General features: G+C 41.4%; 1 protein-coding gene across 1 annotated transcript in view; it reads left to right on the top strand.

Annotated features, from left to right (window-relative positions):
• The first annotated feature begins 1,769 nt into the window (after positions 1-1,769).
• The window catches only part of DISP1 (dispatched RND transporter family member 1), a 40,318-nt gene continuing 31,103 nt past the window's right edge, over positions 1,770-10,984 (top strand). Inside the window, exons 1-2 of the mRNA XM_072409924.1 lie at positions 1,770-1,898; positions 3,129-3,225. The gene's annotated coding sequence lies outside the window, so the exon portion shown is untranslated. The remainder of the gene's footprint in view (positions 1,899-3,128; positions 3,226-10,984) is intronic.

Consider the following 10,984-nt stretch of genomic DNA (forward strand, 5'->3'; position numbering starts at 1 on the left):
GACAACTGAGATGATGAAAGCAGGGGGAGTAGGAGAAACACTAGGTGAAAAATAGAAGGAAAAAACAAAACTTCACAGACAGCAGAGGCATTCACTCTGTTACCAATGCTGGGCACCCAAACAGGTCTTACACTCTTTGTGGAGTTCTGAAACTCTTTCCAATACTACCAGGTAGTAAATAAATGGAGATAAATAGAGTGATAAATAGAGGCTGGAGGTGAGATCTTCCATTAACATGATTTTGTTTACTTTTTATTAGTATGCATGACCATCTCCTGTTTCATGTCTGTACTCTCCCATAGTCTCCTGTAGTCCATTTGCAGTCTCTGACCATCTCCTGTACTATGTCTGCAGTCTCCTTCTCTTTCCTGCCATGTGTTGTTTCCTGTACTAATAATTCTGGGTGTAGATTTCCCCTCCAATATCTCATATGATTTTAAATACAGATAGGATTGTAGAATATAGAAAAGATCTTGTTGTGATATCTTACTGTATTTATGTCAGACCACTGCGTCACTGTACAGGTATCCTGGCACCACTAATCTCCACTTTCAGAAGCATGTTTGCAAGGGTACAAAACCTCTTCCCATGTGTACAAATATGGAATTTAATAACTCCATATTTATACACATGGGAAGAGGTTTCGTACCCTGCCAAATATGCTTCTGTACATGCCAAGCAAGTGTTTTAAAGTGAAGAACAGTTTTCTTCTCAACTATTTTTTCAATATAGAACCCATTATATTTTTGACTCTTACCAATTTGATATTTCAGCATTTTAGCTAAACCTTCACCCAACCTTTCATTTAAACATCAGCAATGTGAATAAAATGGGAACCAATGGCTGGGGGTGCAGGGTACTACCATGCTGTGCATTTGGGACCCCCACTTACTATTTGCCCTGGTCCTCATTTTCTCCAAAACCATCCCTCAATAAAAAACACCTGTTTGCTTTGCAAATAACTTTACCTTGTTTTGTAGCAGAAACATCACAATAGCATCACTTTAAATAAGTAGAATGAAATGTATACTTTTTCGCAGTATTTTTGGTTTTCTTGAAAACTAACACTGATTAAAACAGGAATTTTTTAAATGTTTTTTTGTCCACAATTTTCTAAGGAAATACATTAAATTTACCTATTGGTACATGAAATAAGTTGTATTACCCCTTTTCTACCACTAGATGACAGTACACGCACACACATTAGTATTGTGTCCCATACAGGTGAAGAGGTACCCTATAGTCACCTTTCATGGCTCTCCATGCAATGGGGTGATCAGGTCATCGGCCTTTCACGTGGATGCTGAAGGTGATTTTGTGCCCCTACCTGGGGCGTGGTTTGGCGGGCTCATTGCCCTGAGGCTGCTGTATTATGATAAGGTGGGCGTGGTCTGTGCGGGATAGATGCCCGAAACTACTATATTATAATATGATGGGCGTGGCCTGTGCGGACTGGAACCCGCAGGATATTATTAGATGGGCGTGGGCTGTGCGGATTCGGCGCTATTATACTGCAGTATTATAATAAGGTGGGCGCGGTTTGTGCGGGCTAGATGAGGCTTCGTACAATAGTATATTAGAATGGGCGTGGCCTGTGTGGGCTTGACTCTATGATACCGCGGTATTATAATGAGGTAGGCGTGGTTTGTGCGGCTAGATGCCTGAGGCTACGATATTTTAATAGGGTGGGCGTGGTTTTTGCGGGCTGGATGCACTGAGGCTGCACCCTGATGCCAGAGCAGAGTTGGGAGAACACAGGGATTGTGCCAGTGACACAGGAAGCAATCCAGAGCTTCCTGTACTAGGATGAGAGGAGGAGCACTGTGCTAGGATGTGCATTCAGTGCTGGAGGAGGAGTGGGCTCAGTGCTGGCAGCCAGGACCCTGGAATCACAGCAGGTACTGCAATCACAGGCAAGAGGAGGGTTGGAGAATGGAAAGGGTGAGGGGGAATGGTGATCCTGGCAAAGCTGGGACTTGTAGTTGCCTGCCACTGAAGGATATTTTTGCAGTAACTCTGAGCTGTGACTGCTGCATTATGGATGTGCAGAGTGAAATGTGCAAAGTTGCTGCAGGTAGTTCTGTTGTGCAGATGGTTTCAGTGTTTCCTGCAGATGCAGTGCAGATGGGTCGGTGTCTGCACCTCCAGGCTATACTTTTCATTGCGGCGGATAACTATTTATTGTACTACGCTATGTTATATGTTGGCGCTATATAAATAAAGAATAATATTACAAGGTTCCCTAAAGAGCAGCTCAGTTGTTTGCTTTTGTCAGGTGTTGATACGTTAACATTTATGTACACCCCAGATCTAAATGTTTGTATGTTCGGTGTCATGTCTCCCTGTATGTGGTTTGCTTATACACGTCGTTTTTTTGTGTATTGGTTGCATGCCTTCATTGTCTAACACCTGTAAACAAGATAGGAGTGACACATTACTAGGACCAATGATTTGCACCCATTGGGCACCCATCTGGCCAATCAAAGTGGCAGGCTGACAACACTTTTGTCAATTGCGAAGCAGGTGCTTGGTGTTGTCAGCCTGCTACAGGAAGTGACGTTACTGGCAGGATCTCCAGCAAAGAAACTTTGTGATAAATTTACAAAAAAAACTGTATTCAATGAAAAATGTTGTCAAATGTACTGAATAATTGGCATTTTTTGGTTTTGTTGGGTTCTAACCCTTGCCAGGTTAGTATTAGCATATTTGTCCCTTCTCCAAATGAGTTGTTAGTAGGACAATAACTGACTGAAGAATCCAAAATTGGGTCAATTTTTAATAGGGACTTTTTAATAGTTTTTAATAAATTTTCTGGTTGACAAATGTTTGTATTTTTCTTCTCTTTAGATTTACACTTAATTGCCGCTGTGTCCCCAGCACAGGAAATAAAGTGAGATCTCCCTGAGGCCCTTTATTAGCAGTTTAATCCTAACTGGGGTTCTAATCGTTCTGCACTCATTTTGGCCTTATACTTAAATTTCAATAGACTATTTCACCTTGTATGGTGCAGTGTGTTGTGCTCTTGGCTGCCTCCTGCTGGCAGTGCCATGGAAGGTTGCAGGTTTTGCCATGCAGGAGAGGATGGTACCCCTGGCCTTGCTGTAACCTCTCCCCTTTTTGTTTGCCAGGAGCCTGCGCTGTGTGATGTCGTATTGGAACGTTGTGTCCTGAGGATTCCTAGACCCTGATCTCTATGTGAGAATACACCCAGCGCATTCCTAACAGGTATGCCACACTCGCCTTTGATACTGCGCCCTTATCTGGGCTGTGTGCTGCCTGCAGGTTAACACTTGCATGACTGAGGCACTACCTTCTGTGTGATATCAAATACACTCAGAGCTACATGTGGGTGTGTCACCTATCGCTGCATGTACCTACCTCAACGTTCTGGTCCCCTATGATCTGTTAAATATAAGCACTGAAAGCTTTTGTTGTATCAATAAGTGTCAACTGATAACATTCTGTACTCTCTGCCGCTACTGTAATCCTATCCCAAGTTGACAACACTGCACTTTCATAGATACATTATGGTGAGTATTGTCACCTGCCAGTCCTGCCAGTAACACTTTCTGCCAGTAGCACCAACCTGGAATGTTTTACTGTGATTCATTTTAAAACCTGTTCTGAGAGCCATATAGGGACTTGCTTTAAAGCTGATCTCTAAGCAATTCTAAAAAACACAAAATATTGCTCTGTACTGACATGCATTACAAAATGTTTAAAGTTCAAGCAGTACCTACATTTTTGTGGGTAGGGTTAGAGTGTGAAAGGAAGAAGCAGTACAAACTGCTAATCAGTTAACGAGCAGAGAAGGAGCGTGCAGATAGAAGGAGAAATCATCTCTGAGCTGCTTCCTCTTTCACTGTCCAATCTTAGACTGAGGGCGGATGACCTGGGCTCCAAGGAAATTGCTGAAATGATGTGGCTATACGACTAGTGGCAAAATAAAGTACTGAATTTTGCAGCAAAGCTGGCTTTGTATCTTTTGATCAATAATTATTGACTGTTTTGCTTTAAAAAATGAGTTACTTGGTTATGAAGCTGATAAACTAATTTTTTATACTATGCAATCCTCTAACCTGGAATAACCTGGACCTGTACTTGCAGCGTGTTATGATTGTCTCTGTGTTTGTCTTGGAAAAGCTTTGCGTTTAATGTTGAACATAATAAATCTATATAATAAACAATCGCACTTTGATGATACAGGGGGAGCAGCGGTGCATTCCGGCTTCCTTCCCTGCAGGTGGATGACAAATGTGTGTTTGATGTTACACTGAGCGTAATGTAAGCGAAGCCGGGCCCATGCGTGGGTGCGCAGACAGACCGACTACACAGAGGTGTCACCAGCATATCCGAGGACAGACACGGAAAAAAAAATCTTGTCCGGGATACACACAGCCGGGCGCCAAACCACAACTCAATCCTTGTCCTTTTACGGCTGTTTGCGTTACAACACTGGGTCCTGTTATTGAGAACCCGAGTGTCCTAGGATGGCCACAAGCATTGCTTGTTTTGTAATGTAAAAGTTTTCTTTTTTTTCTTTCTTTTTTTTTTTTTCGACACAACTTTTTAGGGTCTATTTATATGACAAAGAATCATCTGACATTCCCTAGTGGAGAATCAATTACTGCCATTCAAACACATTGACCTGGAATGATTATTGATATAAATAAATGATTACCGGTATTCCCTCCACCAGTGAATGTCAGATTGGTGTAAACCTTCAAGTTTTTTTTCACTGTTTTAATGTAGAACTCCCTGCTTGATTACCATGTGATAAAATTCACATTGCAGCGGATGTCTGAAATTGAAGGCAGTGCTTACGATGATGGTTGGGAATTATAAGCAGTTACTACTAACCATATGTAACTATGACTGCTGGTTGCACTCTTCAAGCAACGGCTCACCGACAGAGAATGAATAAAGCAATTGCCAATCGCCCACCAACTGCCAACCAAAACTATGGCAATGGCGGTTTATTTTGAATAAACATGGTGTTGGTGTCTGCTCAACGGCTGGCAGGCTGTCACCCAGAAACAACTCTCTGACTGCCATTGTGAATATCTAATTTCTGAAAACATGCAGTAAATTGGCTTCCCCCCAAAATTGACCTTAGACTGCATTAGTGACATATGACTGTGGTAGGGACATTAGATTGTGAGCTCCTTTGAGGGACAGCTGGAGATATCACTATGGACTTTGTACAACGCTGCGTAATATGTTGGCGCTTTATAAATAGTGTGTAATAATAATAAGTGCAGACTAATTATAAGGAGGAAATTGATGAGCCGATACCCCAAGCTGGAAAAACATTTCTAGGTGCTTTCCGAACACCAACAGCATAGACCACGCCTGCAGGTTACCAGATCACTCTGAATGTTTAACAGTTTGTAGAAAATGACAGCATCGGCACTGATTTACCAAATGATTCATGCAGCAATCGTATGTGCTGTATTATTATATTCTACAAAAGTAGAGTTCTGCTTTACAAACCTGAAGTATTTTAAAGCTCAAAGTGATCAAAAGGAATTTAGATAAACTATGGGCAAATATTTGTAACCCCCTCCCTCCAGAGTTCAGGTGACCCAGTGAAGGGTTGGTAATATAGCATACAAAGATTGTGCTCACCCTGCCATGAGGACTCTTTTCTGTTTTCCCATGATTGTGTTCCTCTTTGTACAAAGCCAGCTCCATAAGCACTGATGGGTTTGGTGTGGAGGATCTGAGATGGCCCGCACAAACCCCTGACCTCAACCCTACTGGATACATTTAGGATTAATTGGAATTCTGATTGTGATCCATAACTTCTTATTATCAGTACCTGACCTCATAAATGGGCACAATTTCTCCAAATTCTTGTTGAATGCCTTCCCAGAACAGTGGAGTCTGTTACAGAAGGGCAGTTCCATATTTGTGCCCATGGTTCCAAAATGGGATGTCCAACGAACTGGTATAGTTATGATAAGTGTCCACAAAGTTTAGGTATATTAGCAGACTGGGGCTGGGAATTATGGGGAATTTGTCTCTGGAAATGGTGATCAGCAAATGCCCTTCAAAGCTCCTTAAGCATTGTTAACACCACCACCCAGTTTATGTATGAATTCAGCTCTGGCCCCAGGGGTGAGGAATCTCCACCAAGCACCTCATCTCCTTTTCTGAGTGTGCAGGACTTGAAATGTTTTTAGGTCATTCTCTCTGGTTGTATATCTGTGTGGAATTTTCTGCATTTTGTTTTTCCCACACAATTCTCACCCCCTCTCCCCTCTTTAAGTGCGCGTTCATCTGGTTTGTGTCTTTTCTGACTCTTCTGCAGGATGGGCAGAGATTTCCTGATCTCATGGGAAGCAATCTCGGAGTCTCCGATGAAGGGAAGTTGGAGATATTTCTTTGTACACTAGATAAGGGGTTGGGTGGGGGGCGCTCCTGTTCTAAAACAGATCACCCTATGCCAGATATGACAGAGGATGGGTGTGCTGGGTCTTCTTGCAGCCAATGAAGCCTTGCTTTCCCCTTATGGGTCCCCTTGCAGCTGATAGACCCCCTTCCTTTCCTTGGTGACCCTCCCTGCTGCCAATGGACCCTTTCCTTTAAAGTGACATTCTCCTCTGCAGCCAATGGACTCTTTCCTTTCTTGTAAGCCGGGTGGTTACTGAAAAGTGCTGGGTAATGCGCCCAGCTAAAAGGGAGACCACTGTAGTTACTGAGATTTTATTTTCCTGACCATTGCTTTTTTAAGGGTCCATTTAAACTATTTTAATGTGTGTTGCTGCAATGCAGTGCCATTCATTCTGATTTTTTTTATTGCAGCTCAGTGCACATGCAGCACAGTCAACAGACATGCATTGCTTCCAAAATGCTACATGCACCTTTTTTATTGCATTGAGCTGCACATTTATTGGAACACAATTAGTGTTCAGCATATGGCACCATGTGTAGGGGAAGCTTTAGCCTGTTATTTGGAGATATTGGGGACAAATGATCACCCCGATTCCTCCTTCTGAATGGGCAATCCTCATGTCAAACTATGTGCAATAGTAGGTTAGTTGTACGGCTTTAATTTTTACATTTGCATTGAAGTAAGAAAGAAATCTCTGCTGGTTGTCACCTTATAACCACTTTAATGTTCTCTGCTTAGTTAATGAACTAATTTATGCAAGCAGTGAATAACCAGGGCTCTATTTATAAAACAGGGAATCTGACATTCCCTGGTGGCAATCAATTACTGCCATTGAAACACATGGCCCTGTAATATTCCCACAAGGGAATGTTTGAAGGAATGTCGGATTCCCTGTTTTTTAAATAAGGTTTGTTGTGAACCCATTAAGTGGCAGACTTGAAGCTCATCCCTATTGGTGATCAAAGAGTCTTAAGGAATCTGATCATGTTTCTTTAATTGTGGAATTATAATAGGGGCAATCAGATTTTCAAAAAATGAGAACAAAGTGCCAATCTCACCATTTCGATAAGTTATGTTTTTGTTTTGCTCATTTCTCGCTTTTTGGCATCCATAAAAACTATTAGACCCGGTTTATTGTGTTTCCATTTTTTTGTCCAGTTTTTGTTCTGGATTGCTCTAAGGGAAGGAGATTAAGTTACAAGAAGGAAAAATTTGCCAGCTTTGTTCCAGATTCCATTTATCGAATGGTTGTCATAATAATAAAGAAAAAAAAAGAGTGATGTCAATTTGTTACGGTAAGGAGCGAGCCGCTGAGACTTGTTCCGTCGCCGCCATGTATTGAATCTCGCCTCTTGTCTCTTTGTTTGGCGTCAATGTAATAAATGAATGTGGGGCAGCCTTTCATATTGGAGATCTGTTTTTATAATCGCTGGGGAGAGTTTGTCAAGATCTTGGTTTTATTTTGCTGAATATAAAAGTAAAACTGGGAGGAGGAGAAAAGTCTCTGTTTAGGATATTTATGTATAGTGCATGGATTTATAAAATTCTTCAGCGTATTGCTCTGCATCACAGGTCAATGCACTCTATTGCACTTTTGCACACTGGGGCCACAGCCATGTAATCAGAAAGCCGCTGCAAGAAGTTGGAGGTGAGACTTTGAGATGCAATAAGAATGAGAAATATTAAAACCGATATTTAAAAAAAATGCTAACTGTTTGATAGACAGGGCTTTAGGAAATCTCATGTCATCCAGCTTTTTTTTTCATCCACAAAAAATCATTTTTTTTTTTTTTTTTTACAAAAAAATCTTTTTTTATCTTTCAGATTTGTAGAAAAAAACCAATGCACCCCTCTGTGTACTTTTGCCAGGCAACTGTCAGCTGCTATTGATGACTGGAGTGTCTCTTTAAGAGCTTGCAGCTGGTTTAAATCTCATTTTTATATTTTTTTCTTTGCTTTTACTGGTTGCTGGATGGACATACTTAACCTATTATGTGTGAGCTTCACTAGTCCCTAGTAAGGTCAATGTGCCATAGAAGGGAATGTTAATGAAATGCAACATATAGAATGTAGCAAAGTACCCCAGGCCCCCACTACCCCCCTCTTGTCCATTGGGAGTGTTTTGGAAATTTTGCAAGCTGTAAATAATTGAGAAGAAAGCAAAAATTCACAATAAGGGATTTTCTTGGCTCACAGCTGCTTATAATTTCATGCTATATGGTTTATATAAATGGCATGGCAGCTTCTCTGTATATGTGTGTGTTTTTTTTATTTATTTTTTTATTAGCAGGGCAAACTCTATCTAAACACACGTCAGATAATCATCGCCTAAGACGAAAAGTTGTTCTTGTCTTTATTATTATCATTACACTGTATTTATAAAGTGCCGACATGTTACGTAGCGCTGTACAAAGTCCATAGTCACGTGACTAGCTGTCCCTCAAAGGGGCTCACAATCTAATGTCCCTACCATAGTCATATGTCATTACTACAGTCTAAGGTCAATGTTGGGGGGAAACCAATTAACCTAACTGCATGTTTTTGGAATGTGGGAGGAAACCCATGCAAACACAAGGAGATCATACAAACTCCATGCAGATAGTGACCTGGCTGAAATTCGAATCTGGGACATAGTACTGCAAAGGCCAGATTGATAACCACTGAACCAGTTGTCCTGGAAGAAAATCTGACTTGTGTACAGCGGTTCCCCAACATCATTCATTGATCCACCATGGCAGCTGGCTGTCGGGCTTTGTCCAGGGTACAGGGAAGGTCTCCGGCCAGGCTGTGCATGTGCACCATCAAGTATGTGTGACTTGTAAAACTAAGACTTGGCGTATCCCTGCTGGTATGAAGAAACCTCCACTTGAAAACACTCTAGATGGAGACACTTCTGGAAGTGTTGGTCTCTAGGTCTCCCCTGCATTCGGTACTTCCTCCACCTCCCCCTACTCTGCTATCGGCCATTGTAGTGTGTGTAGAAGTTGGCAGGAAGAACCACACTGTACAATGGGGCACCAGAAGTCTGACACTTTCAGTAATATTAGATAAATCCATTACATAATTTTAGCAACCAGGGTCTTGGGTGCATTTCCATAAAATTGATTCCCCAGCAGAAGTGAAGAATTTCCAATGAGTCCATTGTAGTTTTTCCAATTCCGCCTATACATCTGAACCTATGAATATGTTTCTCTTGTGCATTATTATTTGAAATAAATGAGAATGCATCAAATTGCATGTGAACACGTGTCAGTACCCACTGTCACAATGCACTTTATATTTAATGTCAACACGCATTATTGACTCCACAATGCATGTATGTGTGCCGTGATTCACCATCATGCATGCAGCATCAATCACAAGGAACCTACAATGTTAACTTCTCACACTACATTCAGTATTCTTTTTGTTATTATTATTAAACAGTATTTATATAGTGCCAACATATTATGCAGTGCTGTACATTAAATAGGGTTTGCAAATGACAGACAAATACAGACAGTGATATAGGAGGAGAAAAGGACCCGGCCCAGAAGAGCTTACAATCTAATAGGTGGGGGAAAATGACAGATCCCCACATTTCTTCTGTGCCTATTTATTTAAAATCATTCCTCCATTTCCACTTTCAATCAGCTCATCCTTACTCTTGATCGTCGTTCCCTGGTTTGAATACTTAGCCAGTCACTGAACCTCTGTTGCGAGTTTACTGAAAAGATTATACCAGGCGACCAATGAAAAGCAAAATAATTTTCTCAGCATTCCAACGTAGGAAAAAATCATCATCGAGATGCGGAGAAGGGCCAATGGCGGCCATGCACCATAATGAGCACCTGGGTAATAGGTGATGTTATCTGGAAGGTTACAGGGCAGCGTTTGATCCGGTGACTGCGGTAATTACGTCTGGTGGCACCTCATCATATCCGTAGGGTTCCCTGCTTCTGAACAAGGAGCAGCCGTATTTCGCTGTGACAGGCTGCATGGATAGGAAGCTGCGATTTTGTTTTATGGATTTTCTTTTTTTTTTTACTTATTAAGTTAGTAAAGTTGTGGGATCATTTCCTGGTTTTATTGATGAACGTTTCTGGATTTTAGCAGCTGCTGTTGCTGATTGCTGAGCACTGAATTTTCAGTATGTGATCACTTTATAACATTCGTCAGAAACCCCCTTTTAATACACCCAAAAGCCAGATTTTTCTTCTTTGCATCTATAGCATCCTGTACCACATTCATTGTTCCCATCCCCCTACCCAGGTGATTGGCTTTTCTCATTAGTTTGCACAGAGCTTGAGATCAAATTGCCGACATACCTTCCCATTTCCCTGTAGGGTGTCCAGGTGACCTCCTGGTATTTGTGTGAAATTCAGTAAATGTGTATTTGTCTGGTTTGGTTACTGCTGAAATTGCATAGTAAAACTTCCCGTATTATTCACACCTGACATAATTATCTGTTCTTTATAATGTGACACTGTTCATGATTCTCAGTATATGTCCTTATTCTGTATGAATGGACTGCACATTACCACTTCTCTTGTCCTGTACCCCAGGTGTAATTCTCGGTATCTGTTCTTATTCTGTGTGTGTGTGTGT

Source organism: Pyxicephalus adspersus, chromosome 4 (genome assembly GCF_032062135.1).
Source record: "Pyxicephalus adspersus chromosome 4, UCB_Pads_2.0, whole genome shotgun sequence".
Lineage (NCBI taxonomy): Eukaryota > Metazoa > Chordata > Amphibia > Anura > Pyxicephalidae > Pyxicephalus > Pyxicephalus adspersus.